We start from the raw sequence: 18,659 nt of genomic DNA, 5'->3' as shown, positions 1-18,659 counted from the left end.
ATGAAGATTTGTTTTTATTGTCTTTTATTGTGCTGCGTAGTTCTTCTAATGCTATGGGTGTAAGAAAGAAATTATGTAAATTCTCATTAGCGAGATATGAGAGAGGATCGTGGGAAGGAGTTACGGTCTTCATGAGATTTTTGGCTGCATTTATAAAGTAGTAGCTTAAGTTATCCGGTGAAGTGGGGATTGTGATAGATGGAGAAGCCTTATCCCTTAATTCATTAACAATAGACCAAGTCTCCTTACCAACATTTCCAGAATTAGAAATCCTTTTATTGTAATAGAAGTCCTTGGCTGCCTTTATTGTTTTATGGTAAATTTTTTTGTTCAACCTTACGTAATCGTGGAAGAACACACTGTCTGAGAATTTTTTTAAGTGTGATAAGGAGCGTATATTTTTAGAAGACAAGCGTAAGCTTTTAGTAGACCATGGTTTTTTTTGTTTAATTTTGATGGGTCTAAGAGGAAATAAGTTGGATGCCAAATCAGACAGTGACTTTATAAATCAAGAAAACTCAGTGTTAACATCATCAGATAGAAAGTCCCAGTCCGTTCTTAGACATAGATTTTTGAAATTTAGGAAATTTTTTCCCCAAAGATACGGCACATTTTGCGCGGGACTCTTTTATTTTTGTGATTTAGAGAAAATTTAGTTAACACTGCTTCATGATCGGAGAAACCTGAGTTAAAGACAGTTAAATCAACGAGTTCCGGATCAAAGGTTGATACGACGTAGTCAATGATACTAGAGCTAGTTTTGGTTATTCTGGTTGGGGAGTTAATATGCATAACCATCCCAAATGAATCAAATATGGACTGAAGGGATTCCTTAGCAGCACACACACTGGAGAAGTCAATATTAAGATCGTCACACAAGATTAATTTGCTTATTAAGGGCAGGGATTCTAGCAAGCTTAATAATTTTTGGCAGAAAATTTGCACGTCCGCGTCAGGTGTTTTGTAAATACAAACTATATAAAGGTCAAGGGTATTATGATAGACGATGGAAAATTCGAATACTTTTTCAGATAATAAATTATCAAATTTTGTGACCGCGGAAAAATCGTTGTTAGTGGACATTATCATAGTACCCCCATGAGATAAATTACTTCTATTATATCTAGCTAAAGTGGTATAGTTTTTAATAAATACAGAATACAAAATCAGCCATCTTGAGAGTCAAACGAGGACTCCAAGTGCTGTTTTGGAGCCAAAAACGTTGGAAGAAGTTACCGCCGAAGCGGTTGAAAGAATAAATAGATCTAAAAACGTCTTGAGTAAAGGGATTCCAGAATCTCTTCGTGACGTCACAACTCGTAAACAAAAGGATACTACGGAGGTCATGAAAACATTAACTGTCATAGATAAGCACGTACCAGCTCCAATTTCCTTTTTGAGATTGGTCCAAGTACCAAAACCCGGAGGACGCCCTCGCTACATTAAAGTTACCTTTACTCATGCTAGCACGGTAAAAAAACTGTTACGTCACAAAAATAAACTCCTGGATAATGACCTTACCCGCCCCTATCAAAATATCAGATGACAAAACCAAAAATCAACTTAACTATTTAACCCAATTACGAGAAGAACTAGAACGTAAAAATGCTAGTGGTGAAGATAACCTTACCATCAAGTACATGAAAGGGGTACCAGAAATTGTGTCTGTTTATACAAAAAACGACTAGATATATCTTTTCTCCAATGGAAAAGCTTATATACGAACATGGCTTTCAAATAAAATACCTGACTCCTTGGTTGACTTATCCGGGTATACTATATTTAGAACAGATAGAACAAATAAACCTGAGGGCGGAGTTTGCGCCTATGTAAGCAATCAAATTTTAATTGATTTTTCTTCACAAAAGTTACCATTTTCTTCTGAGAACATAGACACCCTTATATTAAAAATAGCAAGCAAAGATATTTCTTTTACTTTTATGTGTATCTATCGGCCCTCCGCAAATGATACCAGTTTGGAAAACAACAAAAAGCTTTTTGAAAAGATGCAAGACTTGTCAAGGGCATGTGAAAATTTAGTAATAGTCGATGACTTTAATTTTCCTAGTTTAAAATGGCCGTTTACGTTATTTCCTGAACCATACAATTTTGAAACCTATTTTAGTGACTTAATATTAAATAGTAATCTGTCCCAACTCAACACTGAACCAACCAGATATAGACAAAACCAGGAACCATCGACCCGCGACTTATTACTAACAAACGAAGAATCTCTTGTTTGCAACATTAAAATCGAGGACCCTATTGGAAAATCAGATCATAATATAATCAATGCAGAACTTCAATTTTTTACAAAATTCTCCAATGGAAAACAGAACACTAGTCAAAATAAATACTTGGTGACAAATTTCGAACATGTCTGTACTGATCTAGGAAAGTTGGACTGGGACCAAATGTTTATATCCTGTGAATCCTCATCTGAAATGTGGTCAGTTTTTTATAATATTCTTTGAGACTCTATTATTTTGAATTCTCAAGAAAAACCAATGCGACAGAAAGCAAAGAAACCTTGGATAAATAAAAATCTTTTTAACATAGTTAAACGGAAGAAACATCTCTGGACAAAATATAAGCGTTCAAGAAATGACATTGACCTGACGAATGATCGTAGTTTTTCGAAAATGCTTACAAACTTATTAAAAAATTCCCGCCAAAATTTTGAAATTAATTTAGCAAACGACAAAAACCCCAAAAAACTATTTAAATACATTCGCTCCTCAATTAAATCAAGGGTTTTAATACCGTTACTAAAAAAGGGCAACAACAGCATGTGTAAAAGTGAAATTTAAGTCGCGGAAGAGTTGGCGAAAATATTCGAACAGGAACGGGACTCTATACATTTTCTTTATTCAGAAAAAAAAAACGAAGAAGTAAAGGGAGAGATAAGGATCGCTATATATAATGGTACTCTATAGGCGTTTCCTTATTTATTTCGTTGTTTTTCGGGTATAGAGAATCCGATATTACCGATTCTAAAAACATTAGGCAACTCGGTAAGATCCACTCGTGAATAAAGAAAAAAGAAGTAGAAATTGACAATATTGACATTTTTGTGTTTTGTTTTTGTGGCTCATTCCCTATAGAGTTTTTCCTTATTTAAAATGTTACCTGTGCAAGGGTATTTAATAAACAATGAGGAAAATCGCGGACGAATTTATAGATATAATTTACAAAAAAGGGCGTTCAGAGCTAATAGTGATCCCTTTTTGCTACTTGATCGGCGATTTCAACAGTTATTTCGATTAAATAAAGATCTTGTAGCATATTTGTTTAATATTCTACTACCCCATATGGAAAACCAGCAAAGAAGAACTAGAGTTCCAAGGGAAGTTAGGATATTGATTGCAGTAAGGTTCTTAGTAGCTGGTAATTATCAAAGAGGGGTGGGCGAGGAATGGATATTGTCAAGAAGTCAGCAAGTAGTCAGTAGATGTATATCCGAGGTTTCAAACTTAATTGTCATCCATTTTGGTCCCATATGCATTCAGTTTCCATTACAAAATATTCAGAAATTACTCAGAAAAGGGAGGATTTCCAGGAATAGTTGGGTGCATAGATTGCACCCATATATCAATTTTGTCACCAGCTTTGGAGGAGCACAATTATGTAAACCGCAAAGGTTTTCATTCTAAAAATGTGCAGATTATTTGTAGCTACAACTTAAAAATCCTTAATATTAATGCAAGGTTTCCGGGATCTACAAATGATGCTTATATATGGAGAAGCTCTCAAATAAAGCAGTTCTTGCAAAATGAATATAATAGGGGTAGGTAATTTAATTTGTTTAATTTTGACTTGTTATACATTAAATGTTTTTGGTACATACTAAATGCAGCACTACAACTTTTCAATTTGTTATAGGCGAAAGAAACACTTGGTTAATAGGAGATTCAGGGTACCCACTTGAACCATGACTAATGACTCCATTTAATAACAATCCTCCCCCAAATACACCAGAAGGTCGTTATAATCAGTCTCACAAAATTACCAGAAGTATTATTGAGAGGTGTAATGGTCGATTGAAAGGTATTTTTAGATGCCTGTCAGGAGAGAGAAAGTTAAGATACAGTGCTCAGAAAGTGGGAGTAATTGTAAATGCCTGTGCTGTATTACATAATATATGCATAGATGCAGGCCTAGAGTTTGATGAAGACCTAAATCAAAATGACTATAATGAAGACCCAGACAATAATATACAAGCTCATATTCAAAACCCAGACTTAAACCAAGAGAGGCAAGTTAGGCAACAAATTGTCCAGAGATACTTCACAAATGTTTGAATAGGAACTTAAAACATGGGCGTCTGAATTGTCAGATGTCTAAATATAAATAAAAAATTGATAAAATGAGGTAATTTTAAAAAACATTATCATCTTTAATTAAATGATTAAATAGCTTATACCCAAGATGTTCTCATTTTAAAATTGACTAAGCACATTAGTTCGTTAACTTTTTGATTAAGTAGGCATAATTTATAAATATTTAACTTCAAAAATGCATACAATGGTTCCTTGTTCAAATAATAAATCATTTATAAACGTTATTTTTTTTTAAAATAAGAACAATCCAAGAGGTAATTTATTTAAATGTGTGCTATATATTTACCAAGATTTGGGATGTCTCATTTTGTGTAATTTTAAAATATTTATATTCTAATAATTATGCTTTTTGTAAATTTTAGGTATTTACTTGTTAATAAAATATTACTAAAGTAGCCTTTTTTTGTTTTTTTGTATTGATATTTCAAACGCCTTAGAAAAGAAACCGTTTCTGGTATCAATAGGAATTATGAGAGAAAACCAGGAAAAAAATCAAGAAAAATAATATTAAAAACACTTTTATTAAATAAGGATCATCCAGGTGAACATCTAATAATTTATATCCATAACAAAAATAGGAACTCATGTTCATAAAAGGAACTTAAATACATATATATTTATACAGTGTAACTTAAAGTGGATGGATTATTAAATATACATATTATCATAAATAAAATCAAAATGCTGTATTTAATTAGATTAGCATTTACAGCAGCATTTTGAATTCCCAATTTTTTGCCATTATTGTAAGATTTTCATTAATTTCCTTTAGTACTTTTAGAGTCTCCTCATGCATTATTAAGAGTGTTTTATTATCATTCCTCATAGTTCTTTTGCTAATTTTATTTGGTTTATTTATCTTTCCTATAAACTTTCGTTTTATACAATTTTTCTATGAGTGAGTTTCTTCACTGCCAATTGCTACCAAAGGAGGTAGTTCAGATATCTGAGCTTCTATATTTTTATTAACTTGTGTGGATTGTGGTGCTGTGGTGGATGTACTTGCAATTGCTGTTCCCGAGGCTTTTCTAGTATTACCTTTTTTTTTCCATGCTTTCTTGGGTCTGTAATTTTTTAATTGTGATTTAATTACACTAAGGAGTAATAAAAATAGCAATTTATAAACTCTTAGATTTTTAAATAATAAAACAAACATTATGTTTCACAAATTAATACTTTACCATTACTCCTAACTCCTCTGTAGCATCTCCTTCTACAGCTGACCATCCAACTAAACCCATTATCTTTTCTTCGATGGGAGTCAGTTGAGGTACTGGACCTCCTCCACCTGTCCTGTTCATGGCCAATTTCATAGTTTGAGCCTTTACTTTAACTTTGCTTTTCCATTTGGAAAATGCCTCAAATCAAATAATCACAATTATTATTGCATTGACAATTATTAAAATGTTGTAATTTTAAATACTACATGTATATAGTTACACAACAAGTCTGTATCTTGTATATATTTATATTTACATCATATAGCATTAACTGTAAGTATATCTCTATCCACTTATCTGGGGTTTAAGACCTATAACCCATACTATTTAGTTGGGTGGCTGCTTCACTCCACATTTTCTTATAGTGCTGCCGGCCATTTATCCCAGAAAATGCCTTGGTAAGCATTTCTAGGTAATTCATCAAATATTCGACCAGCACTTGCCACTGCACAGGGCTGGTTTTTGGGGCTCTGTTAATTGGAATTGGAAGATCTATTTTAACTTAATTGTCCTAAACCACAGATAAACAAAATGTTCTTATATACCTCAATATGTAAGTAGGCAAATATTTTTTTTACTTTAAGAAACTCCACAAATTAAAAATTATCACAAAGAAGAAAAATAAAGTAGTACGTATTTATATTAATAAAAACTAACCTAAAAAAAAGTAAATAATAAATTTTCTACCTTACGTGACCTACTCCATGAAAGTAGACAGAGATAAGTAGAAATTCGACATACAATAGAGTGAGAAGAAAATGGTAGTTCTTTAATAAGGAGACCATTTTATCAGTCCTTATTTAAAGAAATTCCGAGCGCATGCGATCAGTGGCGATCTAATCCGATTGTAGTTACGGAGTACAAATGGCCAAGCGATAAGGATTATAGAGAATCGCTGTCGCTATTTTTGTTACAGAGTTCCGTCACAGGCATTCACTAAAGAGCCTGAATAAGATGTATTACCTACCCCACACTGTCCTCGTATTTTAAACTCAATAACAACAATAAATATAAATGAGGAAAAAATTAAACAAAAAATTCAAAAATTAAAAAACGATTTGTCTGCAGGTTTGGACAAATTAAGGGCAACTATTCTAAAAAAATGCAGTGAAGTGATAGCTGCGGCTCTTGCAAAAGTTATGTAATACTCCATGATTAAAAACTCTGTACCCGAACAGTGGAAAGTCGCATCGGTCACTCCAATTTTTAAAAAAGGCGACAAGTTATCAGCAGGCAACTATAGGCCGATAAGCCTAGTATCGACTGTTTGCTAAATGATGGAGTCCATTGTTCGAGATGAAGTGCAAACATTCTTTACTTAAAAATTATGTGATACGGATTTGTAAGGGGTCGCTCTATGATTACTAACCTGCTTCAATGCCTTAACCAGTGGATAACAGCCTTAGACAAAAATCAACCAATAGATGCCATCTACCTCGACTTTGCTAAGGCATTTAATAGAGTTCCCACTAAACGATTGTTACATAAGCTAGAACATCTTGGCATTAGAGGAGAATTGTTAAATTGGATTGAAGACTTTTTAAAAAATAGAAAGTTTAGTGTGAGGGTGGGGGGCACCATGTCAAAATTCTATCCAGTATCCAGCGGAGTCCCTCAGGGCTCCGTCCTCGGCCCTCTCCTATTCCTGGCTTACATGTGTGATTTACCTTCAGAACTAAACAGTTGGGTATCAATGTTTGCTGACGACACAAATATATATGCAGTTCCCCTAACTTCTTATCAACAATTGCAAACGAATCTGGACACTATTTGGAAGTGGTGCAGTAAATGGTTACTTCCTCTTAACGCAGACAAGTGTGTGGTGTTACATTTAGGAAAAAATAATCCCCAGCTACCCTACCAAATAAATAACATTGAACTTAAAAAAGTCGAATCTTATTATGATCTCGGAATAATAGTAACTAAAGATCTCTCTTGGTCCCAGCATATTGCCTCAATTATGAAACGTGCAAATTCTATGTTGTATCTGCTACAAGAAACTTTTGTTAAAATTCCATTCCACAATTTTATGAAATTGTATACCACGTTTGTCTGGCCTATTATTAAATGCAGGTCCCGTCTGGTGCGCGGACTTGGTGCGCGACAAAAATTTACTTGAATTGTTGCAGCGACGCGCTACACGATCTACGTATGGTTTGCATATTTGCGAGACCTGCCTACAGTGAGATACTTTTAAATGCAAACTTGCTAACTTTTGATAAACGAAAGTTTCATGGTGATCCTGTATAATTATTTGAGCTGTGATCTAAACGAACTATTTGAAAGAAATCGGGATATTAGACTTCGCGGTCATACTTTAAAATTAAAAAAAACAGATGTATAAAACAAAAACACGTCAAATGCTTTTGCCTAATAGAGTGTTTGATGTTTGGAATTCGTTACCCGTAGATGTCATAACTGTTCCTTCTGTAAACTGTTTTAAGAATTGTCTGGATAAATTAGACATGTTTAGTGTTTAAAATTGAAAGCTGACATTTAAAGATTTATTGAAATATATTGTAATGCCTACTTAGTTCATAGAGCTATACAGAATGTAAATTCTTGGCTTTTATCTAATAAAATAATAATAAATAAAAATAATAATAATAATAATAATAATAATAATAATAATAATAATAATAAGTTACTTTGGACACATAATTAGATGCCAAAAATACAGAATGCTACAACTCATAACTAAAGGAAAAATAGATGGAAAAAGAGGGGACCAGGAAAAAAAAAGGATTTACGGCTGAAAAACTTACGACAATAAACGAATACGACTTCAATTAAATTAGTCGCAGCTGTAGTTAATAACGTCCTGAGAGGATAAAGTACACCGAGAAAATGTCTAAAATAAGAAATTGATTAAACAAATATACTAGATTTACCCAAGATACAGAAATTAAGAGAATAGCAGACAGTATTCATAAAATAATAAATTTGAGGTGTATGCATTTAAAAATTTAAAACGTTCTCAAAAGATTTTGACACAAGGGATGAAAACAAAATAAGTCTCTGGAGGATCTCTGAAATACTGAGGGGCAGAGCCAAAACAGAATTTACCTCCATTTTAAAGCAAAATGGAGGATACTTAAATATGGAAAAAGAGGAAACGTTTAAGACGTGAATTGGCTTAAAAAACTAATTTAACCTACATGAAATGTCTGACAAAGTAGCACTACACAGCAAAAATAAAATCAATAATTATATAAAATAAGTAAAATCCAAATATACCAAGATTTACCAAACCTAAAGAAAAAAACATTTAATAAAATTAGAAACCTTATTGAAAAGAAACTAAATAGAAAAGCCCCGAAACATGATCAAATCAATAATAAAATGTTTAGAAAACTTTCCCGACAATATATTATCAGATTTATCAATTATTTACAACAAATGCGGAGAATCAGGATCATGGAAAAAGGCAATAGTAATAATGATACCAAAACAAGGTAAAAATTTAACTAAGCCAGTAAGTTATAGACCTATAAGTTTATTATCATCTTTGGGGAAAATATTGCAAAAGGCGGAGCTTTCGTGGCTCTGAGGGAAAGCTTGAGCAGTTACATATTTTACCCAAGAAATAGTGCTGTTTCTTGAAATTTTTATCAACTAATATTCAGCTTGCTAGACTGCAGCAAGAGTTTGTTAATGCTTTTAACTAAAAGCATTTAACACTAGATATCAAATAGGCTTGCGATAGGATGGCGCGCTGATATAGAAGTTGTATAAATTCTCTAAAGGTTTAAAAATTTACGGCCCATTATACAAACATCCCAAGCAACACTTTATATATTGTTATCTTTAAATGTATATTTATTCAACGATTTTTTTGTAAATTTTTAGTCAAGGTATATTTAATGAACTGTAGAATTTACGTATACCATATACGATTCTGTTTAAAACAAAGAGAAATTTCGGCATTTAAAAAAATTGACACCAGATTTATATATCTAGTTTTTATTGAGATTTTTTAGGTTTTAAATGATAGGTGGTAAGGCAACTTTTTGAGGAATCGCAGGTAATTTAACTTGTCCAGGGACGCACTTGCAGCAAACGTTAAATTTTATATAAAAAAAACAGCTGCGCCACTGTTTCAAAAAAAGTTTTTTTTTTGAATATCTTGTTTATTTTTAACAAAACACAGCCCCTAAATTTTTACGCCCTGATGCACCGTTTAAGCGCAAAAAAATAAAATCTTTACCGGGGTTCTTTATTTAGTTAGTTTTTTTATTTTCCGAAAATTTTAGCCAATTTTTCATGGTAATCTCCATAAAATAAATATTAATAATAATAATAATAGCAAAGTGTGTACATGTTTTTGTTATGTTTAGTGTTGGTCCATATCTACTCGTATTAAGTTATGGCAGTCACAGTTTTATTAGGAGATCGGATCGAAAGTCAATTTTTGCAAAAAAAACTGAATTGAATACCATAGCCAATTGCAAATAGTATTGTCAAGGCGATAACATGAGCTAGAGAAAAAAAATGAATGACAGTAATTAAACAAAAGTAAAAAATTAATTAATTAATTATTATTTAGTTGTCTCCAACTGTTTTAAAGAAAAACTGGAAAAAATCCATCGCCTTGGATTGGTTGAGCTTGCAAATATGAATTTTCTGTATGGAGAAGTGCGAGGAAATACTTTGTTGGCACAGGTATTGACGAGAGACCGGCTCAATGATGGTATTATTAGAACTCATAAATGATCACAGGTAAAACTCTGTTTTTTCCCTATCACGTTTTTGTGTAATTAATATTTTAAAATTCGATGGTTTTTCTTTACACATTGATCGAATAGTTACAAGGCGGTGCCAGGTAAGAGATGCTATAGGAGATACAATTATAGCACGTATTTAAAGTAAGCCGTATAAGTCCTAAATTAGCTTCAGCAGTTGGTTGTGCCAAAAACGCCGTGCACCGAGTACTACAAAGCCATAATCTTCAACTATTTAAACTGCAAAAGGTGCAGCATCTTATTCCTGAAGATGCTCCTCATCGCCTTGAGTTCTGCAAATGGTTTCTCCGTCAAATAGAATAAAACGTCAATTTTTGGTTTAATCCTTACAAGTGACAAAAAAGGATTTCCGGGCGAAAAGTCCTTAAATCCTCGCAATAACCACGAGTGGAGCAATCGAAACCTCCACTCTAAAAATATCAGAGGGTATCAGCAGAAATTTCACATTAATATTAGGGCAGGTATTCTTGGCGATCACTTAATTGGGCCATATGTTCTATCAGATTACCTTGCCAGCAATAGTTACTTAGTATGTTCTGCCGGGCCTAATTGAAGATGTGCCTCTCTAGTTGCGAAAAGAAGTCTGGTTCCACCACGATGGCTGTCCAGCGCATTTCGCTCATACAATCAGGGTTTTTTTAGATCAGGCCTACAACAACAGGTGGATTGGTAGAGGTGGTCCAGTCCCCTGGCCAGCAAGGTCACTTGATCTGACACCTCTAAAATTTTTTGTCTGAGGCGCCATGGAACAGCTTATCTAGGCAACACCTCTAACTAATAGAGAAGACCTAGTTGCTAGAGTTGTGGTGCGTGCGGACTTTCTGAGAAAAGATTCAGGGTCTTTGCTCGCGTACTTGGGTCAACAGGTGCACAAAATGTGTGGAAATGCATGGAGGACACTTTGAGCATTTGGTTTGGATTGTTTATTGTTAATTTTTTTTATTGTTTAGTTAAATTATAAATTTATTATTGTAATGATTATGAACTTTTCGTTGTGACAAAAAAGTTTTAAAGGATCCTTAAATGTATTTTTTTTGCACGAAAACGGAGCGTCGGAGCGCAAAAATGCAAGAGATGAAAGTGACGTATCTTTTTTTTTTTTTTTATAAAAAACTAACTTACATGTACTCAAATCCGACCCTGCATAGGTCAAATCACCTGCAATTTCTCGAAAAGTGCCTCACCACCTATCATTAAAACCTAAATATTTCATTCAAATCGTTTTAAGCGTTTTTTATATATAGAGGAAAAAAATCGATTTTTTCGAAAAATTGCAACACCCTGTATTTTGGAACAGACGCCCTTCCAGACCATCGATGTCCTATTTCAAACTACTTTTTTTTGGCTCCTGTATATACTGTAGCATTTTTGACCATTTGAAAGGGGACACCCTGTATTTGATGATATTCTTCTGAAAAATCACTCTTTCTCACCCACATTAAATATTTACTTTTAAAAAACAAAATTTATTTTAGAATAATACAGTGGTGTACTTTTTTTTATTAAATATTATTAACGATAAAATTCCTTATGGACGCCATTAGAAAAAATTTTTTTTTTCTTTGTACGTGGGAAAATGCTCCCTGATGCATAAAACACATCTGCAAATAAAAAAAAATACACACTTAAACATTTATAAAATAATAATTTTATATTATGTAATAAACCTTCTTGTTTAACGCGAATAAAACATAATATTAAATACCTCAATGTATATCATGTGGACATTTTATACGATATTTATAGTTGAATTAAACTAAAAATAAACGTTTACTTAACCATCGTATATTGCTTGGGCATGTCATTTGAAAAAAAGAAAAAAATACAACCTTAGAATTTCAGGCCCCTCTAAAAACTTCGGGCTCGGGGGAATTCTCCCCAATCTCTTATCCCTTTTGGTGGGCCTGCCTGTCAAAGTAATGAACATTTTATAACAGCTTTTTAAAAGATAGAAAATTTACTGTATCAATAAATAAGAAAGCAGGTAATTCAAAACGATGAGAGCGAGGCTTCAGCATTATTCAACATTTATCAGACAGACTTCGAAAAATGTACATTATTCACAGCTCGCGCTCCTTACCGACAATACAGCAATTTTCGCCAGCTGTAAACATACCGATCAGAATACAGCATATACAGGCTGTAGACATTTTGAAAAATCTCGAAACTGATACAGAAGTAAGTCCCAACAGAGTGTCAAAGTTCCAATTTTATTTTCTATTTGTCCTTGTTGCTTGAGGAACATTTCAGATTTTGTCATAGAACTCGGTTTATGAAGGTTTTCAAGTATGAAAAACAGAAGTCCGTTATTTTTTATGGTCAAATTTTTAGAGGGCGACACTTCCAGCACTATTTCGAAGAAATAACTTATCATAACTGTATTGTATACAACTGACCGAAAAATTTAATTTTCTCGTATTTTCACAACAAAAAATGTCTACTTGTTTAAAATATCTAAAGTTAATAGTTTAAGAGATTTTTGTTTTTAAAATTTCCAATGCATATAACTTGCTTTGGATAATAGCTTTTGGTGTTGCTGTGGTTTCTTATGTTTGTCATAATTTAGAATAACAATAATATCATAGGTATTAATATCATAAAGTATACGTTTGTTGAATATTCTGATATACATTTAATGTACGTATTGGCAAGATGTAATTCTTTAAAAGCACGAGGATTATAAGCTGACAGATTCCCTATAGACACCTGCCTAATATGAAAACTTTCTAACGTATCGATCAACGGTTACAATAAATTCGTAAGAAATGAGTATAGCCTTATTTTCAGTCAAGCTTTGAGTAGTAAAAACGATTTGGATTGTAGGTAGTGTTGCTCCAAATATCGGTCAACATAGTGCAGTTTCCAGAACTGTATAAGCGCGAATGGTTACTCCGCAAGAGTAGAATTTTGTACCTGGCTCTTAAGGAAGTTTTATCACGACAGTAAAATAACTTCGTTCATATTATTTTCGGATAAAGCAGGATTTCGAGGGGTCGATTAACTCACCGAATCTCCACATTTTCGCAGACGAAAATTCTTATGCAAAAAGGCAAACTCCCTACCAAGGACAATTCAAATTGATTGAGGGCAGGAGGAAATAAACAATACTTAATAGGACCCATTGAGTTACCACCTATACTAAATGGCCAAAGGAAATTTACAATTTCTTGAAGAACAATTGCCCAATCTGCTGCAAGATCTTTCATTACAAATATGCATGAATATGTGGTTTATGCATGACGGTGCTTCACCTCATTTTAGTTTATTATTTAAAAAGCATCTAAATAAAGCGTTGTCTATTTATTCAAACCCGTGGATAAGTCGTTCAGGACCTGTATCGTGGCCGACTAGATTATCAGATATAAATCCTATAGATTTCTTTTTCTGGGGTGGTTTAGGACTTTTAATGACTTTTCTATTTTTTTTACGATACGCCAGTGGAAACTGAAGGTGATTTTTGAGAAAGTATTTTCCATCATAGCTAGGAAATGAAAAATAACATCCAAATCCTTTAAATAAATCATAAACCTTTAGAAATATCACTGAAGCACACTAAGTACTTGTGCATGATTTGTGGTTAGATAATCGGGTAAATGTCAAATTTTAGATAAGCGGGATTACAAAGCTCATTTCAGAGTATAATCAGTATCTATATCTTCTAATCTAAGTTTTTTTTTTTTTAAAAGTCGTTCAAAACAAAAGCATTCATTTGATGTATTTAAGATTTATTAAATTAATAAAAACTTCTTTATCCTTTATAAATGTCCAGTTTTTGGTTTTGCGCAAGAAAGGTTTGGTCAAAAGTATATGAAGTATATGAAGTATCAAGACTATCATGTAGCAGAACCAAGTATACTGCAATAATTAATAATGTAATAGGTAAAATAAGCTTTGAAACTTTAGTAGACACACCGAAAAAAGAAAAATTCTCGTTGCTTGTTGATGAATCTACTGAAAATTTCGCGGTAAAAAATTTAGCAATGGTGGTACGCTTTAATAGTAAAGATTTGACAAATAAATATGAATTTTTTGCGTTAATTCCCGTGACCGATGCAAGTGCCGAAGTTCTATAAAATATTATTATATATTTTTTTAATAATTACGAAATACACTACAAAACAAATCTGCCGTACTTCGGCAAAAGCTAGTAACTATAATTTAGAGAAGTTTTCAGGAAAGCGCGTTTTCTTAAATGGCTTAGACTTTGTTTACAATAAGTTTTTTAATTTACCTGTTAGACATTTCCTTTAACATTTTTGGTAGAAAATGTATAGATGTAAAGAAAACCATTAAAAATAAAGTAATTTGAATGTTAATGCGAGTTACTATGTGTTGTTCAGATTAAAATATTTAGAATATTGACAAAAATAAGTACGCAAAAACTAGCAACTGTAGTCGCAAGAAAAAAAATCCTATTTTCAAATAATATAATAAAGTAAAAATAGTAGGTGATAACTAAAGTCAAGTAATTTTTACATCAAATATTTTTTTAATTCTTTGAAATGACATTGTAAATAAATAATTTAAGGTTTCTGAAAAAGTACACAAATCGCGCGACTTCTCATTTGATGGTAAATAAGTCCAAAATATTTTTTTCGTTCATCGTCGAATAAGGGACAAAGCGTGTTTAGAATATTTTTCTTTTTTTTTGTAATTATTCCCAAAGGTTCCAAATATAGATCTGCTGTTAGCTTAACTTCAAATTTATTTTTTAAAAAACTTGTTTTGATCAATAAAAACATCATCAAAGATTTTTTTATTGAAAAAAGCTGTTAAAGCCTTTTCGAAATTGAACGACCTTAAGAAAGTCAAGAAGAGGAATGTTGTTATTTTTTTGTTGTTTGCACCCGTCTGTAAATGAGAAAAAATCGGAAATATTAAGTTTTAAACATTTGGTTTTTTTTGAAGATTGTTATACCTAGTCAGAAGTAAATTCAAAAATGGTAAAGTCTTATTAGCTTCTTTTTCCAAAGTAAAAATTATGTTACTATGAAGAGAATTTCCGAAATTCAAAAATCTCGCCAAATCATCATCGTTTTCCTCTCCAGACTAGAACAATGTCATCGACATACTTTTTGTATGTAATTATAAATCTAAAAAACTTACTAACCATAATTTGATTTTCAAAATGGCTCATAAATACTTCGCTTAAGAAAGGTGAAAGGCATGAGCCCATAGTGAGTCCAGCTGATTGCTTAAAAAATTTTCCATTAAATTTAAAACAGTTTTGTTCCAAAACCAGCGATAAGAGACATACGAGGTTGTCTATAACTAACTTAGGGAGGTTGGTGGAGTTAAGCAATTCTTCAACTAACGTTACACATTCTGAGGCGGGTATGCTGGGAAAGAGATGTTTTACGTCCAGGGAAATCAAAATAGCATTATCGGGTATATTAATATTTTTTACAAAATTTGCAAATTCTATTGAATTTTTGATCGAAAATTCATTTTGAAATCATGTAGTTATCCTGAGAGTAGTGTTAAGCCAAGAGGGCAGTCTATAGCAGGGCGAACTGACGAAAGAAACCACTGGCCCCATAGGAATACCTTCTTTATGTATTTTTGGTAAGCCGTACAGTGAGGGAGTTCTAGGGTTCATCTCGAACTATTCTAAAGTTATAAGGCAACGGTCCAGACAGCTCTTAACTTTGTTAAAAAATCTAGGAGTGGGATCTTTATTTATCGAAACAAAATCATCGCCAGATAGAAATTTCGAAACTTTATCCACATAATCAGACTTATTCATGACTACCAGACAAGCGCCTTTGTCTGCCTTAGTTATTAAGAGATTGTGTGTTTGAATTTTATTTTTAAGGGAATTTAAATGTCTTTTGTTAAAGTTATGCGGTGTTCTATTTATCCCTTCTGAAAATTTATAATTCTGACTCAAACTATGTTTTTATTTTTTTATTTTTTTTCTTTATGGTAAACACAAGCACAAGAGGAAAGTCCTATGTCACTCTTGCAGTGGTGCTTGCGCGAAGATATTTGTGGGCATTTTTCTTGAATCGCTGTAGGTTGTATGCGTGGGGAAATATGTGAGGTGGAAGCCCGTTCCACAAACAAGATGTTCTCTAGGTGAATGAGTCCCGATACAGCGACGTCCTTGGGGTAGGCAGGTGGACTCGATGTTGATGAGCCGCAACTGCTAGACGCGTCCTTCTTGCCGGAACAGCCCTAGGTGGAATCAGGCCTGCCAGCTCAGAGGAGCACTTACCGTGATAATAACGGTAGAATAAACAGAGATCAGCCACCTTTTTCCTGTACTCCAGACTATCCAGACTCTTTGTCAGTTCTGGTTTGTCGATAAGACGAATAGCTCTCTTCTGTGTAGAATCCAGCACGTTTAGACTATGCTTGGGTGCAGAGCTCCAGACATGCGAGCAATACTCGAGGGAAGGGCGTATTTGAGCCTTATAAAGAGTCAGCAGCTGTTCTGGTGTATACAGTTTTTTCGTTTTGAAAAGCACTCCGAGTTTTTTGGAAGCCGCCCTGACGACCTCGGCAACGTGGTCATGCCAGGACGCACTGTTGGTGACCTCGACTCCTAGAAGATGTAAAGATGATTTCATTGGCAATGTTTTCCCTGCCATAACCGGCTCCGGGCCACCAAGGTTAGTCTTCATCGTAAATACTGCAGCCTGCGTTTTTTTAGCGTTAAAATTGACCAAATTGTTATCGCCCCACTCCAAGATTGCTCTAATATCGTTGTTGGTTGAAGCTACTTGTTGCTGCTTAAGATTCTGAGAACTTGCGGCTTTCGTTGGTTTGGCGGACTTAAATGTGGAAATAAGTGTGCTATCGTCCGCAAAGCTGTAGATTGGATTGACAGTGGTTCCTAGCAAATCATTGATATATACCAAGAAAAGGGTGGGGGTTAGAATGCATCCTTGAGGGACTCCAGCGTTAATGTTAAATTTGTCGGAGAGGTATCCATCGACGGCTACTTGGATTGTTCGTTGTTCAAAAAAACTTTTGATCCAATTCAATAATGAGTTTTGTATGCCGATTGAGGAGAGCTTGGTTAGTAATCTTTCATGCCAAATGCCTTGAAAATGTCAAGAGCGACTGAGCGGGACTCGCCGTGCTTCTCCATGGCCTCCGTCCACAAGTGTGTGACGTAGGCCAGAAGATCGTCGGTAGATCTAAGCTTTCGGAAGCCGTATTGGTGATCGCTGATTAGTCCAGATGATTCCACATATCTTAACAGTTGTCGGTTAACTGCTTTCTCCATAATCTTTGATATTACTGGAACAAGTGCAATCGGGCGGTAATTGGAGGGCATCGTCTTCTTACCCTTTTTGGGTACAGCTTGCACTCGAGCAGTTTTCCAGCTTGTTGGAAATTGGCTCTGTTTATACGATGCCGTGAACAGTCTACATAAGGGAGGAGTCAATTCGTCTGCACAACGTTTTAGTATTAGGGCTGGAATTCCATCGGGTTCAGAAGCTATTAGGTATATTGTTAGATTGAATTATATTCTCAGCCTCCACTACTAGGATTTCTTTAACATTTTTATTTATATTTTGGGTACAATTAAATTTTAAGTTAAGGTTAAGGATATTTTCTTCCTCTTTGGTGAAAGATACATTAGTGAGGTTAAGAAAGCGTTTATGAAAAGAAAAGCAGTTCTTACCCGGTCCCTCCTGTTCTTCCAAGTTTACCGCTGATCTAAGACTATTTGATGTTACCAGCATTTTCAGTTTCCTACTTAGTCTATTATAAGTATTTCTACCAAATATTTCTACGTCATCTCTACACTTGTAATCAAAAGAAGAAAACTCTATAAAAGATAACCTGAGAGTCAAAGTAAAATATAGGTACTTCAGTTTAGAGTTAACGACATTAAGTGACCTATAATGTTGTTTAATCTCTTCCTTGATCCATGTGATTTTTGCTAACTTCAGAGCTTTTTCGGAAGCTGATATTTTGGATGTTTAACTTACTTTGGAGGTATTTCCCAGGGGGTGGCGAAATGCTTTAAACCTTTTTACATCTCAATCGCTTTTAGGACTTCTAATTCCGTAAAGCGAAATCTGGTTAAACCATTGGATAAGCCAGATCCGCTTTCGATATCGGGAGTTTATAGTTTGTATTGTGCCGATTGTCCTACGATTTATGTGTGACAGTCCGGGCGGAAAATTTCAACAAAGGTACAAGGACATCTAGGTCTGGTGAACAAGTTTAAAGCCACCGATATTGTCGAGACCAAGTCAGCGTTTTCCAATCATTTATTGTCAACAGGTCATAATTTTTCCTACCCCAATAATGTGGCAGTGGTTCATGACTGCCAGAAGGGCAAAAAGCTGGATCTTCTAGAGAAGCTAGAGATTACAAGAGCGAAGAAGAGTCCAGTT

At 33.8% G+C, this 18,659-nt stretch overlaps 1 protein-coding gene across 1 annotated transcript in view; it reads right to left on the bottom strand.

The window, feature by feature from the left end:
* LOC126745611 (uncharacterized) overlaps positions 1-18,659 on the bottom strand; it is a 711,162-nt gene that overhangs the window by 22,446 nt on the left and 670,057 nt on the right. The window lies entirely within an intron of this gene.

The sequence above is a fragment of the Anthonomus grandis genome, chromosome 16, assembly GCF_022605725.1.
Source record: "Anthonomus grandis grandis chromosome 16, icAntGran1.3, whole genome shotgun sequence".
Taxonomy (NCBI): Eukaryota; Metazoa; Arthropoda; class Insecta; order Coleoptera; family Curculionidae; genus Anthonomus; species Anthonomus grandis.
This window is presented reverse-complemented; position numbering and strand designations above follow the sequence as displayed.